This window comes from Tasmannia lanceolata, unplaced genomic scaffold (assembly GCF_043159265.1).
Source record: "Tasmannia lanceolata isolate RefF3 unplaced genomic scaffold, GAP_Taslan_0.1 ptg000002l, whole genome shotgun sequence".
Classification (NCBI taxonomy): Eukaryota; Viridiplantae; Streptophyta; class Magnoliopsida; order Canellales; family Winteraceae; genus Tasmannia; species Tasmannia lanceolata.
The window spans coordinates 39,265,798-39,284,159 of record NW_027518679.1 but is presented as its reverse complement, the minus strand read 5'-3'; the positions used below and the strand labels follow the sequence as shown (position 1 = coordinate 39,284,159).

At 40.2% G+C, this 18,362-nt stretch overlaps 1 pseudogene across 1 annotated transcript; it reads left to right on the top strand.

The window, feature by feature from the left end:
* The first annotated feature begins 3,496 nt into the window (after positions 1 to 3,496).
* On the top strand, positions 3,497 to 7,356 carry LOC143884614 (pentatricopeptide repeat-containing protein At2g40720 pseudogene; annotated as a pseudogene). Its single transcript, XR_013253000.1, has 2 exons — positions 3,497 to 6,387; positions 6,510 to 7,356. The product of XR_013253000.1 is annotated as a pentatricopeptide repeat-containing protein At2g40720 pseudogene (transcript).
* Positions 7,357 to 18,362: the final 11,006 nt, after the last annotated feature.

The window sequence follows — 18,362 nt, the reverse complement described above, 5'->3', positions numbered from 1 at the left end:
GACCTGGCGCCTGCGAGGAGAGCATTCATTGCTGCTGAGGGATCTAGATTTGGCACTTGAAGTGCATCCCTGTTGAATCGGTGGACGAACACCTTCAGAGGCTCGTTGTCGTCCTGTCGCAAGGCCATCAGGGAAGCTGTTGTTTTCCTTGGCCTGCGACTGCTCATGAAGTGGCGGACAAGATCCTCTCCAAAATCATCAAAATTGCTGATGGAGTTCGGTTTGATCCTGGAATACCAGTCTCTTGCCGCGCCAGTTAGCGTCGTCGGAAATGCTCTGCAAAGAAAGCCATCGGAAGCTCCGTGGAGGAGCATCATTGTTCTGAATGTCTCCAAGTGGTCCACGGGGTCTGTAGTGCCGTCATACTGAGGGACGGCGGGCATTTTAAACCCTCTGGGTGCTGGGGCACCCAGAACATCATCAGTGAACGGCGTCCTGCTTGAGAAAGCCCTGGAGACGGGCCGGCTCTGGTCCTTCGCCAGTTCCTCTATCCGATGATCCATCTCCTCCATTCTCTGTAGTAGCGGATCCGTCCTGTGGTCCAAGGACCTGATCCTTTCCACAGACTGGCTCGCCGCGGAGCCGGACTGACTCTCCGGACTCCTACGACGAGGCCGGGACTTCACTGGTGGTGCACGATCTTCATGAGCTCGGCGCCTTTGTGCGGAGCGGGACCGCGACCTTTGGCGGCCGTGAGGCTCTGTTTGGGAATGTCTCGCTGTGGGGTGATGGACTTGTCTGGTGGAGTGGTGAGTTCGATCCTCACCATGGCGCGACGACTCTCCCCTGTGGATGTCTGGCCTTTCTTGGACAGATCGCAGAGCCTCTGGGGGAGGTTGTGAAGGCGTCTCAAGCAGTTGCTGATACTGCCCAACGAGAGCTGTCATCTGTTGAAATAGAGCTTGAACTTGCTCCGGGGTGGGCAAGGGATTCAGATGTTCTGAGCGAGCCGGGCTCTGCTCTGTTGTAGCAGAAGTTGCTACTACTAGTGATGCAATTCGCTCGCTCCGGTTCCTGCGGGGTAGCGCGGTTTGGGTAGTCCGCGTACTCTTGCGTCCTGCCATTTTTGTGAGTGGGATGTGTAAGGACAGCTTTTAGTTCTGGGGTCCCACGGATGGCGCCAATCTGTTAGACCTAAAATCGGTAACAGGTACAGCAGTGGCGTGAGAGCTGAGCTGGATGACTAGGGGAGCTGAGTCCTGAGGGACCGGAGTGAACGAGGAGAGAGGTGGTCGAGAACGAGTCCTGCTATGAGGGCTGAGTCCTGCACAAGGCAAGCGAGGTCAGAAGACCAGACCGGGTTTTACTCCGGACAGGCCCTTCGACACTCAAGTCAGTATGAGCAGGAGTGAAGGGGAGATGTCTAAGAGTTTTTAGGGAGAGAAGGGATTTTTCATTACCCATTGGTCTGAGCTTTGATCCCCTATTTATAGGGAAAATCTGGTGAGGTGTCCTGGACAGGTGTCCAGGATAGGTGGCGGCCTGTGAGAGGCTGCAGCTCACCTACTCTGGGACAGGTGGCGGCCTGTGAGAGGCTGCAGCTCACCTACTCTGGGACAGGTGGCGGCCTGTGAGAGGCTGCAGTTTTTGCACCCCATCACTAATCATCTGTATCTTGTGGGCGCGTGATAGCTCATGTCTAAGGTGCACCAATACACCCTCATAATCACTACCTTTCATTGGGTTTAGGTAATGTTAGATTCCGTAGGTAAAAGTTATATTAGGTAACTGAACTAAATTAGGATGAATTCTTTCAATCATTATCTTTAATTTTTTATATTTACCGTACCATTTGAGTGTTCTATATAAACACTCATTAGAGCTTAATTGAAAATTAATCAAAGATTAGTGGCAATCTTCATAATTATTGGGTAACAAAGGTGTGGCCCGGGGAAGAAAAGGGGATGAATATAATATTTCCCTTTTTTAAGGATCAATATTGTGGGCGAGCAAAACCATAGAACAATAGCCATTAGATTCCAAACCAAGATCATAAACCCACAATATTCTTATTTATAATCTGTGAATCAAGGATAAATTGATGGCTTTAGACATTTCCGCTTTACATCAGTTTTACTCATAGGCCTAACTAAATATATGTAACCAATGGAAAGCCTATAATACAAAAGTTCTTACATTCTCACACTTGGGCAATCATTAAAATGGCATGTTTGCCTACCGTGATCCCCCCCCCCCTACACACACACACAAATATTAGCTCAAATGGTGAGGGAGCGTGGGAGGGTAATAGATGGAAGAGAATGAGCGTGGAGAGGGTAAGAAAAGTAGAAAAACAGGGAAACAAAAAACTCCACCCAAAATATGAGCGATCGAGTTTTTCCATGTTTTTTAGCCACTTCACCCGCTACTTATCCGTGCCCTGTCAAGTCTCTCTTCCCTCCACTCGCCCTACCCCTCTCTCACCACTTGGAGAAATTAATATATCATGATAAAAAATTTAGGGATTTGCTAGAGTCCATTGTAGAAGGCATTTCACAGTGTCTGTTGCATGAGGAAGCAACCACCTCAGATGAATTAAATGAGTAAGATAAAATCTGAGCATATGTGGTTGCTACCTCAAGCAACAAATGCTCCGCGAATTGCCTTCTGCGATGGACGCTAGCAACTCTAAAAAATTGTGGTTGCCAAGTACGGCCTAATTATATGACCAGAAACCTTGGAAACTTTTTTAGATTGGATTATCTATTGTGGTTGCCGAAAATTAATATGAATACCAACTTAGTATCATGATTAAGTTTAACGTCAAAAAGAGTTACAGTTGCACATTATTCACCTCAAATCACCTTATAAGGGGAGCGCATGTGCAATGCAGGGTGGTGAAAATATCATTGCCCTTAACAAATTCCTAATAACGAATTATAGAGATCAATACACATCTTAATCAGTGTCTGATCATTCTATGGTTACAAAGTTTAGCAATCTCATTCACATGAACCACTGTTAAATATGAACTGCGTAGTATAAAATTAAGGGAGTGATAAATCGACTCCCCAAGATGATAAATCGACTCCCCATGTGTCTTTCTCTCTCCTCTAGGTTAGAGAGAGAAAGAGGAGAGAGATAGACACATGGGGAGTCGATTTATCACTGCCCTAAAATTAATGTACTCTGATTTTTACATTAAATGGCTCACATAGTCCTCACATCTATGGGGAATCAATCCAGGGCGTCTTAAAATTTTGGTTTTACTACAATCCAGCTTGGAAAATTTGGGAAATGAGGATCTCAATCAAATTTTGTAGATCAAAAATTTCTTTGTACAAGATCATTAAGAAAGAGTGGATATCAAGACGTTACTCTCAACTTGTAAGGTTGTAGGACCCGATACCTATAATCTAAGTGGCCAGGATTGTAAAATCGTGGATTTGACAAGCTAAAACCTGGATTTTATAAGTTAAGACCTGGATATTGTAGTACATTTTCAAGATTTTATAAGCTAAAACCCGAAAATCTAAACTACAGAATTTGTCTTAGAAAATCTAGTTTTAAGCTTCTAAAATCCAGGATTTTACAATGCTGGATCGTGTATTCAAGAATTTATAAGTTCTAAATTGAAGATCTTCATCCTCATACAATCTCCAAAAATCATCCGGAGGGCATGTTTTCATATATAAAAAAGGGCAATTATAAATTCGCACCCTTTTTTTGGATAATTCGCGCCCCTTAACGTGAAAAAACGTTCTGGCGTTCAAGTCTGGCGCATGAATTCACTTTAAATGGGTGCGAATTATCCTACAGGGGGTGCGCTTCAGTGGACGCAAATCACCTCTACAACTATTCTCTTTTTATTCATCAAGAAGTTCTATGACTGTTATTCCGTGTAACATTAATGCTTTCCTCCCTAAAACCCGACAAATTTTCCATCCCTTCCCTTCTCAAAAACTGTGCTTCCCTGTTTGATCTGAATCTCGGAAAGAAGATCCATGGCTCGATCATTCAAATGGGTCTTCAATCCGATTCTCACATAGCAAGTGCTTTGATAAACATGTACTTTAAAACAGGTTCAATTGGTGATGCCACCCAGGTGTTTGTGAAAATGTCTGAGCATGAGTGTTCATTAAAAGATGTCACTCTTTGGAATTCCATGATTGATGGCTATTTTCGCTATGATTATAAAGCTGAGGGCCTTTTGTCGTTTCGTCGGATGCAAATTTTAGGCGTCAGACCAGACGAGTACTCTCTTAGTATAATTCTTGGGATTTGTAGGGATTATTTAGTTGTAGAGCATGGGAAGCAAGTTCATGGTTTTGTTGTTAGGAATGCTTTGGATCATGACCCTTACTTGGGTACTGCATTGATAGGTATGTATTCGAAATGTAGGAGGCCTTTTGATGCCCGCAAAGTGTTTGACAAATTGGTTGAGAGAAACAGCTTTGCTTGGAATGCTATGATTGGGGGGTATTGTCAAAATGAGCTGTGGGAGGAAAGCTTGGAACTGTTCAAATGCATGAAGAATGACTGTTGTGAAGTTGGGTCTTCAACGTTTTCGAGTGTTTTAACAGCTTGTTCGTATGGAGAGGCTCTAATTTTTGGGAAGGTGGTTCATTGCAATGTAATAAAGATGGGCTTTGTGGATGATCCTTATGTTTGTACTTCTCTATTGGCAATGTATGGAAAGTGTATGGTAGTTGAAGATGCATACAAACTGTTTGATAGTGTGTCTAGTGGAGGAATTGAGTTATGGAATGCTATGATTTCAGCTTATGTTGGAAATGATTACGTTGAAGAAGCCTTTGAGATTTATAATCGTATGAGATTAAGTGGATTAAGACCTGATTCTTTCACAATTTCAAATATTTTATCTGCATGTAGTATTACTGGTTTATTTGATTTTGGGAGGAGAGTTCACGGGGAATTGGTGAAATGTCCGGCAGCCTCGACTAACATGGCTGTGCAGAGTGCCCTGCTTACAATGTATGCTAAATATGGAAGAATTGAGGAAGCTAATTCAGTTTTTAATACAATTAAGGAAAGAGATTTGGTTGCCTGGGGCTCCATGATCATGGGACTTTGCCAAAAGAGGAAAATTGAGGAGGCTTTGGATTTGTTCAAAGCAATGGAGCTCGAAGGACTGAAACCAGATTCCGAAATTGCGGCAAGTGTGATCAATGCCTTTGCAAGTTTAGAAAATGTGCAATTGGGTTGTCAAATCCATGGACTTGTTATCAAGAATGGCACAGGATCAGATGTGTTTGTAGGTTGCGCTTTGATAGATATGTACGCAAAATGCGGCTTGCCTGAGTTGGCAAGAGGCGTGTTTTCCGGTATGTCGCATAAGAATTTGGTAGCATGGAATTCATTAATCTCCAGCTACTGTCGGAGTGGTCAATCCGACATGACCATTACTCTTTTCGCTCAAATTCTTGAACATGGTTTGATTCCTGACTCTGTTTCCATAACAAGTGTTCTAGTTGCAATCTCCTCGTTAGCGGCATTGCTAAAGGGAAAGATGATACATGGTTTCCTGATGAGACATAAGGTTCAATCTGATTTTCATGTAGAGAATGCACTAATCCATATGTATATCAAATGTGGCTGCTTAAAATATGCACGCTGCATTTTTCAAAGGATGTCGCAGAGAAATGTTGTGGCTTGGAATTCGATAATTGCTGGGTACGGATCTCATGGAGATTGCCTAGAAGCAATCAAACTGTTCGAAGAAATGCAAAGATCGGGGTTAATGCCCGATGAAGTCACATTCCTTACCTTGATCTCATCTTGCACTCATTCAGGGTTTCTGGTAGAGGGTGTTGTTTTTTTCCATTCTATGAGCAGAGACTATGGCATTGTACCACAAATGGAGCACTATGCAAATATGGTAGACCTCTGGGGGCGTGCCGGGTGCCTTAATGAAGCTTACGACTTCATCCAAAGCATGCCAATCGAACCTGACGAGAGTGTTTGGTTGTGCTTGCTATGTGCTTGTAGAGCTCAAAACCGGATAGAGCTCGGAGAAATAGCTGCTGGCCGGCTACTAAAGCTAGAGCCAGAGAGAAGTAGCAATTATGTTCACTTGTTAAATCTTTATGGGGAAGGTGAACTGTGGGACAAGGTAGCAAAATTGAGGGCTTTGATGAAAGAAAGGGGATTAAAAAAGAGCCCCGGATGCAGTTGGATTGAGGTGAAAGATAGGGTTGATGTGTTCTTCTCAGGGGATTCATCATCGCCACGAACAGTAGAAATCCATGCTACATTGAACTGTCTAAAAATTAACATGGAAAAGGAAGAAAGCTCTCTTGAAGCTGTTCCCATGTGAGGCCCCAAGAGAGTTTTTAATTGAGAGAAGTTCTATGAGGGGGAGGGTGGGAGCTTGGGAGCTTTACCTGGGACATTAGGCTTAGGCGGAACCTTAAATACTGTGAGAAGGTTAGTTTGTCTTCCTTGCTTGGTCTTATTTCCTCATTTTATTGTTCTTCTACCATACCTGACTGTAGAGTGAAGACATCGTGTGTTCAAGGTGCTTTTTCTTATCGAACTTTTTTCTACAGGTTAAACTCGAAGGTTAGGAAGGATCCTGCAGTGCAAGAGTTTAGAAATCCATTGCCCCGTCAAGTGTTGTGGTTTTTGCTTGGACGTTGATGAAGAATAAGATTAACACATGTGAACATCTCAAAAGGAGAAAATTTCAGATCGTGAGCCCGTGCATGCTTTGCAAGGAGAATGAGGATACTTTAGATCACTTACTAATCCTGTGGCCCTTCTCGTATAGACTTTGCAGAATACTATTAAAGGCTTTGGACTATCATGGGTGTTTCAAGGATCTATTAAGAAACTTGTCATATTCGGCCTTTGGGCAAAATGTGGCAGACTTAGTGGAAATTACTACCGTTTGCTCTAATTTGGGATATACGGAAGGAGAGAAATAATAAATTTTTTAAAGAGAAATGTGGCAGACTTAGTGAATCCTAGTTTCGGACCCTAATAATTGAAGGTGATTAAGCTATTGTCTTGAACTGGGCCACTAAAAAAACTAGAGGCCCATGGAAGTTGGCAGATATTATTGCTGAAATTAGGGACCTTCCTCCAAAATTTGGTCCTCAATTTCAGCCTGCAAATGAAAGAGAGGACTAGTTTGCAAAAGAAGGGGTGGATGATGAGTAAGATGAGACAGTTAATGTAAGTGTAAAGGGTGGGGGGGACAATAAATACAACGGATCTCTGTATTTGGGTTTCCAACATAGAACATCCCTGGGTCAGTATCATCATTATAGATAGTGGGTCAAGGTAATTGTGGGACTCTGGGCTTAGCTTTTACATCATCTGCTGATTGCTTTAATAAAAAGTTTCAAGACTAATTAAAGATTAAATCAAAACATCCAAATTGGAATTTTTTCAGTTCTGCATAACTAAACCCTAGGAAAATTTGACACAATTCCACTATAGGACTACAGGACTAGTTTCCCAAGCCATGTACCTTGATCCAGCAAGCGTAGTTTCTTCACTTCATAGTTCATCCTTCTGCTGACATGCCACTATTTCCTGCTCCATACTAGACTTTTCTTTATTCCCATCACCAAACTTCGGTCAATCAGATCAAGCCAGAATCCATGCAGCTACTAAACTAACTTCAGAAAGGATAACTACAGAGCTCCTATTTACTTCCCAACCTAACCTCACATTTCTGATTCAAGTCCGAAATGTCTTTCTCGGTTATTATTTGTTCAACTGGGTAACAGCTCATTCCATGTTTTCAGGTTTTGGTGGGCCCAACTAACCCACTATCCTGGTGTGGGGTTCTGGATGTGAATTTCTGGATATGGATACAGTTGGTTCTGCTCTTGGACGCTGGAAAGGAATTAGGAGCTAGAACCTTTTTTTCTTGAATATCATACAAACTTTATTTGAATTGCTTGCTATTCCACGGATAATTAACCCTAGGTCCCATGTTACGAGTGGGGGGCGGCTTCTGCTATCTCCTTTCACCATGTTAGAAGGTCGGCTAATTCAGAAGCTGATAGGTTAGCTGTGGAAGGTATAGCTAGAGAGCACCCAGGGCTATTTGATTTCCTTCTTGAGGGCAATCTGCTATCAAGTCCCTTTGTAATTTCTCTCTTCGTGTATCGACCACCTCGGTCACAAGATGTCTCAATAAAAATTCTCTCATTCAGAAAAAAAAAAAAAAAAAAAAACAACCACCCATGGTTTCATACTTTTATTAAATGAGAGATCCATCTGGCATAAGATAATGGACTATAAAAATGATAAGTTTAGCTTTCCTTGGGAAAACCCTAAACTGGGCTTGATGAATCAAGGGATTAAGCTCATTTGATCAAGGGCCGCCCCTAGTGGACAGAGGTGGCCCTCGATACTATGTCCTCTCATGAAGAACATTAGATATCAAGTTCTGGGTTAACACACAAAGGAAACAACTGATATGGGAGGTTTCGGGGGATGCTTCAAAAGGGTTCTATGCTACAATAGACAAATTCAAGAGAAATAAGTTATATTCCAATATGGAAGGAAACAATCAGGCACCCACAAGAAAAAATGTAAACACCAATGAACCATGTTGGATTGTTCAAATTCTCAGTGTCTAAGTTTTGCAAAATGCCATGAAACTAAAACATGAAAGCTAATAGATTCAGTGGCCATATTCCCCAGTGGGAAAAAAGAAGAGCAGTCAACTGCATTGTTCTAGAGATTCCAGTTTGTGAATTCCTTCTTATCACCCCTGTTTCTAGTAGTTGTGCGGACAAAATTCATGCCTCTTTCGCATGTTTCTCAAACTGCTTCTTCAGCCAATCGAATGACTGCATAACAAATTACAAAAGAATTAATCAAAATGGAGAAGATGATAAAAGAGGATAACATATTAGGACATGCACAGGACTAGTTATATAGCCCTGCCAGTGGAGAAATTGTACAAATCGAGTCAACTCAAGGAATTCGAAAAGACGAAGGCACCTATTCATTTCAAGCTTTCATGGTCCTGAACATGTCCAAAACACCAAACTTTATTCCACATCAGAATATAAATCATCCATTATGTACCATATGCTAAAGCAGAACCAGCCTTTGGGATGCAGATTATAGGTTCAATAAGTGGCATATTTGCCCATTAGGATTTCTAGGATTTTTATTTCCATGTTATTAGTTTCTAGGATTTTATTTCCATGTTTTTAATTTTTAGGAATTTTATTTTCAATGTTATTTAGAGTTCGGGAAGTTATTTATTTAAATTATTTTCCATGGAATTTTATTTCAATTGCTTCTATATAAGCCTCATGTATTAGGGTTTACAAGTTTGGATGATTAATTGATTGGAATACATATTTTCTCCCCTCTAATCCTTCTCTTCTTCTATTTGTAGTTCTCTTCTTTTTCTATCTTCTCTTCTTCCATAACTTCTTCTTCTTCTTCACCTATTCTTCTTTTATTCTTCTCATTCTCTTCTCTTCTTCTTCTCTTTCGCCTCTTTCATCTATTTTTCTTCCCGATCCTACATCAAATTTGGTAACAGAGCCCTGGATCCAGGTTTTCCAGCAAATTCTTCCTGCAATCAAAGCTAAAACCCGCAATGGTGGGAGCCTCATGCACTAGGCGGCCCTTTTTAATCAGAGCTAAAACCCAAGTCTTTCAGAGACATGCTAGTCACAGATCCATTCTTTGATGGAGTTTTTGAAGAGGTGCAAACATACCAACGGTCCGATTTTGTATTACATGATGGGTTTCTCTTCAAGGGGAATAAGATCTGTGTTCCTGATTGTAGTTGGAGGCTGAAGATAGTCCAAGAGCTGCATTATAAAGGCCACTTTAGGCATGACAAGACATTCGCATTGATTGCAGGGAATTATTATTGGCCGAAGATGAAGAAAGATATTTGGAAGTTCGTCGACAGATTCCACATTTGCCGGGTGGCAAAAGGGGTGTCTACTAATGCGAGCCTCTACACTCCACTGCCTGTTCTTGAGGGCCCCTGTACGGATATTACCATGGATTTCGTATTGGGATTGCCATGGACCAAGAGGGCTTGTGTCTCAATCTATGTCGTCGTCGACAGGTTCACCAAAATGGCCCATTTCATTGCATGAAAAAAGACGATGGACGCTTCCAATATTGCCAGTTTATTCTTCATAGAAATTACGAAGCTACATGGAGTTCTGATGATCATTACTTCTGACAAGGATCCTAAGTTTGTGGGTCACTTTTGGAGGAGTGTGTGGAGAATGATGGGGACAAAGCTCAACTTTAGTAGTGCATATAATCCACAAACTGACGGGTAGACAGAAGTAGTGAATAGGAGTTTGGGAAACCTGCTAAGGAGCCTGGCGGGATCCTTACCCAAACAGTGGGAGATCAAGTGCTAGCGCAAGCAGAGTTTGCATTCAACAGGTCAAGGAACCGGTCCACAGGATTGAGCCCTTTTGAGGTGCTTTACAGTTACAACCCATGGGACACATTAGATCTTGCACCTCTACCATAGGTGGGTCGAGCAAATCATAAGGCCAATGACATGGTAACCAACCTAGAGGAGTTGCATGAACAGGTGCGGGGAAAAATGGAGGAGACGAGCCAGAAGTATAAAGCACAGGCCAACCAACACAAGTGCAGGGGCATCTACGAGCTTGGTGACTATGTAAGTGCCGTCTTAACCAAGGATCGGCTTCCACCAGGAGAGCATGGCAAGCTGATTCCAAGGAAAATCGGCCCCCTCAAAGTGATCGAAAGGATCAACGACAATGCTTATAGGCTGCGACTACCCAGTTACATTCGGACTCATGACATATTCAATGTGAAGCACTTGGCACCGTATGTCGGCGATAGCTCATCAGATGATGCAAATCGGAGGATGGATTTTTCCGAACCCGGGGAGGATGATGGGACCCATACCATTCGCAATGGCATGGAGAGGATGTGGGCCCACCCCAAAGTGCTAAGAAGCAAGCTTGGGCGCAGAGTCAGGCAACCTTGAGACATTGCATTTCCAAGCCTACCAATGGAGACAGATTTATTTCCATGTTCCTGCATATCAATTAAGGCAGATTTATTTCGATTCTCCTGCATATCAATCGGGACAGATTTTTTTCTATTCTTGCATGCCAATTAGGATAGAATCATTTCTATTTTGTGCATGGCCAAATAAGGAACATACCATTCCAGGCATGGCTAATTAGGACCGTTTAATATTGAGTTTACTTTTATATAGGTTGCCTTTAATGTGGAAGCATCCATTATAGACGTTTTCCTTTTTTCTTGTATGAGATTCCCTTTTTAGAATCCCTCCTAATCTTATTTAAAGGAGTGGAAGAGACATATAAGGCACTTCTGTTTTGATTATCAATTAATCAATTAAGAGATGACATCCACTCGTGGAGTTTTCTTCTTTTTCTCTCTATTTTGCTATCGTAAGACTATGATTACCTATTCTTGTGATTTATTTTCGCTTTTTCGCCGAATCGGATTACAATACAAATGGTAGTGAGAAAGAAAATGAAGTGCAAAATTGCACCAGAATTGCTACCTCTGCCTAAAAAGTGGTTGAAATTCAATTTCGATGGTAATTCCAAAGGAAACCCCAGATGGGCGGATGGGCTGGTATTGGTGGCATTATTCGGGATTCAAATAGAAGACTGTTTTTATTGTTTTCTAGTTCTGTACGAATATGCGACTCACACACGGAGGAAGCAAAAGCTCTCCTATGGGGACTAAGATGGTATGCAAATACATGACTTTGACTATGATTATAGGAAACTAGATGTCATAGCCCGAGCAAGTAACAAGTTAATGAGACCTTCATATTATTGCAGAGATTAGGGATCTCATTTGTGCCATTGGACCTAAACTCCACCACCAGTGAAGCTCAGCTAACACTAGAGCAGACAATTGGCAAAAGATGGGGCTGAAAAGGAGGACGTGGAGGTGCTGGTTAGTCAAGCGAGGTTCAATAAGCGTCTTTTAGGAAGGAGCCTAAGTGCCCGTCTTAGAATTTTTAAATACACACCATCTTCAGCATATCATAGTGTTCTTGTAGGTACGAGGATAACAATCCTTGGATAATGTGTTGATTCTTGCCGATTGAATCGGAACAAAATAAACACTAAAAACCCTGAATATTGAAATATTATAGCTGACCTGATATTTCAATATCCTCTATCTACCCCTCCTTCACCTCTATACTTCCTTACCTCCCCCAACTGCAGCAAATCTGTACAGCCCTCAACACTCCACCTCTCTCCTTGTAAAGCTCTTTGTATCCACCTCCTTGGCCCTCACCCTTAGATAGCAATAGCTTATCCAGGGATTGCTATCTGCATGCCAAACAGCCCCAATAGCAGAAAGTTCAGTCCTTCTGTGGCAGGAGGGACATGAAATGGGACCAACCCCCTTGGCAAGAGGTGGCCCTCAGTACAATACCCTGTCATGAAGAACATGGATGATAAATTCTTGGTTACACAATTTTCTGCTACTATATACAGTCAAGTAATCAGTCATTTTCCAATCTGGAAGAAAACAATCAGGCACCCACAAGCGGATGAGTAAACATCAATGAACCATATTGGTTTGCTCAAATTCCGTGTTCAAATTCTTGCAGAATACCATGAAACTAGATTCAATAATCATTGTACCCACTGGGTAAAAAGAAAAGCAACCAACTGCATTATGCAATAAATTCTGGTTTGTGAGATTCTTCTCATCACCCCTGTTTCTAGTTGTTGTGCAGACAAAATTCATGCCCCTTCAAGGGGTTCTGAGACTGCTTCCTCCAGCCAATCGAATGGCTACAAACCAAATTACAAAACAAGAAATTTCTAAAATTCATATGAAAAAATGCAGAAGATAGTAAAGAAAATAAAATGTCAGGACATGCACAGGGCTAGTTATATAGTTCTGCAAGAGGAAGAATTATGCAAATCTGAATCATCTCAAGAAATGTAAACAGATGAAGGAATCTATTTGAGGTTGATTTTTATTTTCCTTACTGTGCTTTAATTTTAATATTAGTCCTAATACAGGAAACAGATGAAGAACCATAACTATTTTTTCTCTTCCATATGAAATGCTCAAATATCCATGAAGAGGAAAAATATAAAAGGTAGCTCAGTTATCAACAAGAAACCTGATTTCATGAACAATTGCAAGCCAAAACTGAATATACAGTAACTATTCATTTCATAATCCTATCTCATGAACAATTGCAAACCAAAACTGAATATACAGTAACTATTCATTTCATAATTCTTGCAGAATTTAATTCATACTTGAAATCAGCTTGTGTGAAATAGCAAGCTTTATGACTTAATAGGATGCCTTGCAACTTACCAAGAAAAGGCAAGCCTTACCAAAAGCTTTATGTTCTCAAGATGGCTGAGACAAAAGGGTTTTTTTTCCTTTTTTTTTTTTTTTTGCAACGTCAGTACCTAATGTCATCTTCTGGGTAAACTACTGAGCTATCCCAAGCTTTGTAAAATCATTCCCTTTATACCATCTGCTAAAACAGAACCAGCCTTTGTGACTGTCAAAGATGGCAGAGCACAAGTTTTGTTCCACCTCGGTACCTAATGCCATCTTACAGTAAAATTGCAAGCTTTATCACATGCTTTCATAGTCCTAGAGAAAGCAAATAATCAACTAATCAATAAGGTTGTCTCACACCCATCCCAAGTCAATAATCAACTAAACAATAAGGTTGTCTCACACCCATCCCAATAACTAATGAATCGGAAATTCTCAGAAAGAACAATTCGTGGATTCGCCAAAATATTTTAATCAAATATCAAATTTTATTTTTTACAAAATCAGAAAAAGTAATATATTAAATTTTTTAACAGGTTACGAAAATATAATGTTTTATTTTCATTTAAGACACTATTAATATGTGTAAAACTCAAAACATGTGGTAACTGTAAAGATGTGTTAGTAGTATTTAGGGAAAAAAACATATAAAAGAGATCTAAAAGTGTCTTAAAACATATAAAAAACATATAAAAGAGAATCTAAAGTATTGGAATCCGAGACGTGTCCGACACGGATTCTTTGCCCACTTGGGAGAATCCATGTAACATGGGCAGAAAGGCATTTCATGGCTTACTGTTACATGAGAGAGCAGCCACATAGGCTGTCTTTTCCGAAGATTTTCTCTTGTTCAGTTAAATCATCTGAGGTCGCTGTTCTCTCATGTAACAGCAGGACTCTAAATGCCTTTCTGCTAAAGTCCATAGTAAATTTCTTTTTACACACTAAAAAAGATAATTTGAACCAAGTTCGTTCCGGTACGCAGTATGTGAACGGGTACGGGGTAAGATGGTTGCCTGGTATGGGGTTCTCAGAGGGTAGGCAACGTCGGTTCGCTATTCCAGCTCGTGGGTTGATTTGGAGCACAAATCTGGGTCGCTCTAGACTCTCTATATAATTTAAATTTTTTTTACAAGAATATCATGCTATAGTCTATACTTCGTACTATTAATAAACAAAAAACAAAAGCCTCGTGTATGCCGTTCATTTATATTTTTCCAATCCAATCTGTAATATTTAAAATCTGAAGATCTCTAAATATTACTAAATTAAGTACCAACATATCAGAAAATAAATACCAATTCTGAAATGAAAACTTGAACAAACTAATAAACTATTGTTCAACTCTCTTTTCCTAGTCCACCAAAGTGTTCCCTCTCTATATACATCTCTCTCTTTCCAGTGGGTAGCCCGGGTCGCCATTTTCGGAGATCCGGGTCGCAAACGACTCACGTTTCGGGTCGGTGACCTCGGATCGTGGGTCAGAGGGTGAGAGGGGGACCCAGTAACATTGATTTGAACCAACCTTGTTCCATTTTTATCTAAAAGGACCTTCAATTTATGATGATGACCAACCTACTATATTAATCGTAATCATAGTATTTCCCTCTAAATTTTGAATAGGAATCCCATCACCAATAGTGTCTAACATTACACTGTAGATTCAGACTTTAGCTTAAATTGTTCACATCACACACCACACGGTTACCTTGCGTTAGAATTAATTACATGCAGATATGCTTGAATGACCGTCCAATTCTTTTCATTATAAGCATGCTTACATGAGTGTAAATCCTTTCTCCATCCCTTTTGTTTCTCCCTAACAGAAAGCATGAAAATGAAGAGAGTGCAAATATCGAGAAATTATAGGTAAACACGCATGTAGATTGGTGGTACGGCACTACGGCAGAAGTACTGCTCTTGATATTTGATCCTCCGGCAGCACCTTACAAACTGTGATGTTGTTGGATCAAATATCTAGGGTGGTACCGCCAGTACCGATCTACATGCACATTCACCATATAAGCTCTCTGAAATATCACTTTCCTTTAATAATTAAAATATAAAGACAATTGCTAGCCAATTTTTTATCCTTTCAGTGCTCTCTTAAAATTCTTTCATTCATTCTAACTACTTAACAAACGAACTTTAGTAAAATCTCAAAAATATCACCGTCCTTTAATAATCAAATTATAAGGACAATTTCCAGCCATTTTTTTTATCATTTCGGTGCTCTCTTAAAATTCTTTCATTCATTCTATCCAGTTAATTGAAGCTCTAACAAATGAGCTTGAGTAAAAGAGAAATGGTAGAAGTAACCAAAACAAGGGATGAAAATACCATTGTCTTTTTTTGTTTCCTTGTGCTTATATGTAAGTTTCAATTGACAGGATTAACATGTTGAATGGAATGGGTGATATAGGAAAAGGAGGTACGAGTCTAAACTTCTTTGCTCTTTATATGTGGATGGAGTATCGATTTCTTTGTTTTTTTAGTATTATCTGAAGTATTAGAGATATTTATATGGTGCCAGAGCGTATGCAGACGTCGAAAGTTCCCCCCTTGATATTCGATCAAACAGTAGCCTCTTAAAAAAAGTGGGCTGCCATTGGATCATTTTCAAGGGCGGTACTATCTGCATGGCACTTCATGCAAGGATACCATATAAAAACTCAAATAATAAAACTTTTAATCAAATGTACATCAATGCTAATTCTATGAATATTAGGCCTCTTTGGATACGCTGTGCATCAGTCTCTATATATTGATAAGATTATTTTAATTTAATATCTTTTGTAAATAATAACATTAGTTAGGCGTTCATGATGAACGAAATATCATCCATGCCTTCTAAAAATCTTCTATTTCAAATTTCTAATTTTGTGTACAGTTGAATCTCTAATAATTAATGCTCTACAAACAATAGAAGGCAACCCATCTAATGAGATTTCTGAAAGAGGGCTTGCCCACAAAATTCACTTTTACAATCATCAATAAAAGGCAATTACCTTAACCCAGCCTAACCCAAGGTAGCATTGTCTCAATGCGAATCCGACCCTTTCTGAACGTTGGATTTGGAAGGGTCAACCTTAACCCAACCTGCTTCTAAATCTCCCAATCCTAATCCAACCCATCTAACCTGATTTTTGAAATCGAGGCGAGTTTGTTTTGAATTTGCCTATGGCAAAAACTAAAAAAAAAATACAAACAAATAACTTTAAGATTTTAAAAATTACATTAAAAAAATTAGGTGGACGTAGTTGGATTGAGTTGCCCAAGATCTCAGTGATAACCCAATCGGTTTGTCTTTTCCCAACCCTAACCCAACCCAAGCCAAAATCGGGTTGAACCTTTCGGATTCGGGTTTCGCACCCCTAGTGACGCTTGAGCCACGGCTAATTCAAGACTGGAAATCCGAAACTCGACCGAACCACAACAAGCTTCCATCTATCTGCACACTGTTTTCTAAGCTTCTCACATGGGCTATAGTTGTCAAATAAACAACCACAGTTAAGCGTTTAAAATTATTCAGTAGCTCTTAAGTAAGCATCTTTGGAATCCAGTTTCCTATTTGCAAATAAGCTTATTTTAATCTAATCTTATTTGCTGATGGGATTTTGAGGCTTCTTAGGAAAGCATTAACTATATCATTTCAAAGCCTGTTGTAACCATTTTATGCAAATAATCATATATAACTTCATACCCATTTCAATGCAAGATTATATACAAATAATTATTAGAGATATCCAAAGAGACCCATAAACTTTTTCGTTGCAGGTGTTAGATCTTGATCCAATGATTATGATTTCCTAAGAAAACAATTCCTAGCCATTGGATAATCCAATATGGCCCACACTAGGTAGATAGCCTATACATTATATCTCCTCACATAAGTGAAACAATTTGATTGGGTATATTGTGCTTAAACTCCTAGAATCCTGAATCCTGAATTTTAATATATTCCCAGACATGCCTTTACCAGAATGCCTTCGGGTTCGGGTTTAAGTTAAGGAGCATACCGTTTCTTCGAATTTATTTTTCATTTCTTCAATCTAGCTTCTAAACTAGTGCGCCTTAACTTTATCGAACGCGCCGCCGCTAGCGCCCTTACGAATAAAGAGTAACAAAAAGATGTACTAAAATGGTTCCAAAAGTAAAAATGAACTGTGCAAGCCTACTGTCAATTTGGATTTGAGTTGTACAGTACCAAAAAGATAAAGATTGAGAGAAGCTTGGGATTTGAAGGGGCAGAAGATTATATGAAATAGGAAAATGATTTTTAAAAGGAAGCCAAAGAACCCAAAATTGTAGTATGGGCATCCAAACAACCTAAACCAAGAACAAAGACATAAAAAGAAACTAATTGTGCACAAAGCTGCAATCTGGATGTGCCAAAAGTAATCTATAATGAGAAAGCCGAATGAAAAACTGGCATCGACCAAGATATCTTCCTCATCTCCCAAACAAAAAAGAAAAGAAACAATTGGTTAGCAACAATCTATTACCTGATATAGAGAAAACCCAATTACTGCCATTTAAAGGTCAGAGCAATAAATAATAAATGAATGGCTTGCCCATGATAACTCCAAGTAGAGACTTTCTAATTAAGATACCTAGGTCCCTAAAAAATCTCTATTTTCAGAAATCCGATTAAGTTTCTTTGTGAAAACAAATTAAAATCATGGAAGGTTCCAAAGGTCTCTATCTTTTCTTTGCACACGACTGCTACAAAACAGATCCCTAATTAAATCATTCCCTAAAACTTCTCCTCCCCAAAAGATGGCAACCTGTGAAGCACGGGTGCTTCAAAATGCCTAAAGTACCCGTATTGGGTGCGTATCCGACACGGGTGCGCTCGGGTGCGTCCCGGGTGCGTGTCGGGTGCGCACCCGGTTTAAAAAAAAAAAAAATTCCAATTTTACGGTCGGGTGCGGTTGGGGTGCGCACCCCGACGCACCCGACACGTTTTTAAGTGGTTTTTAAAAAAAGAAACAAAAACAAGGCTGTCAATAGCAATTTTGGGGGGGGGGGGTGGTTTAAGTTTTATAAAAGGGTTTTATTAAAACCCAAAACCCAACCGACTCTCTCCCTCACCGTCTCTGCAACTC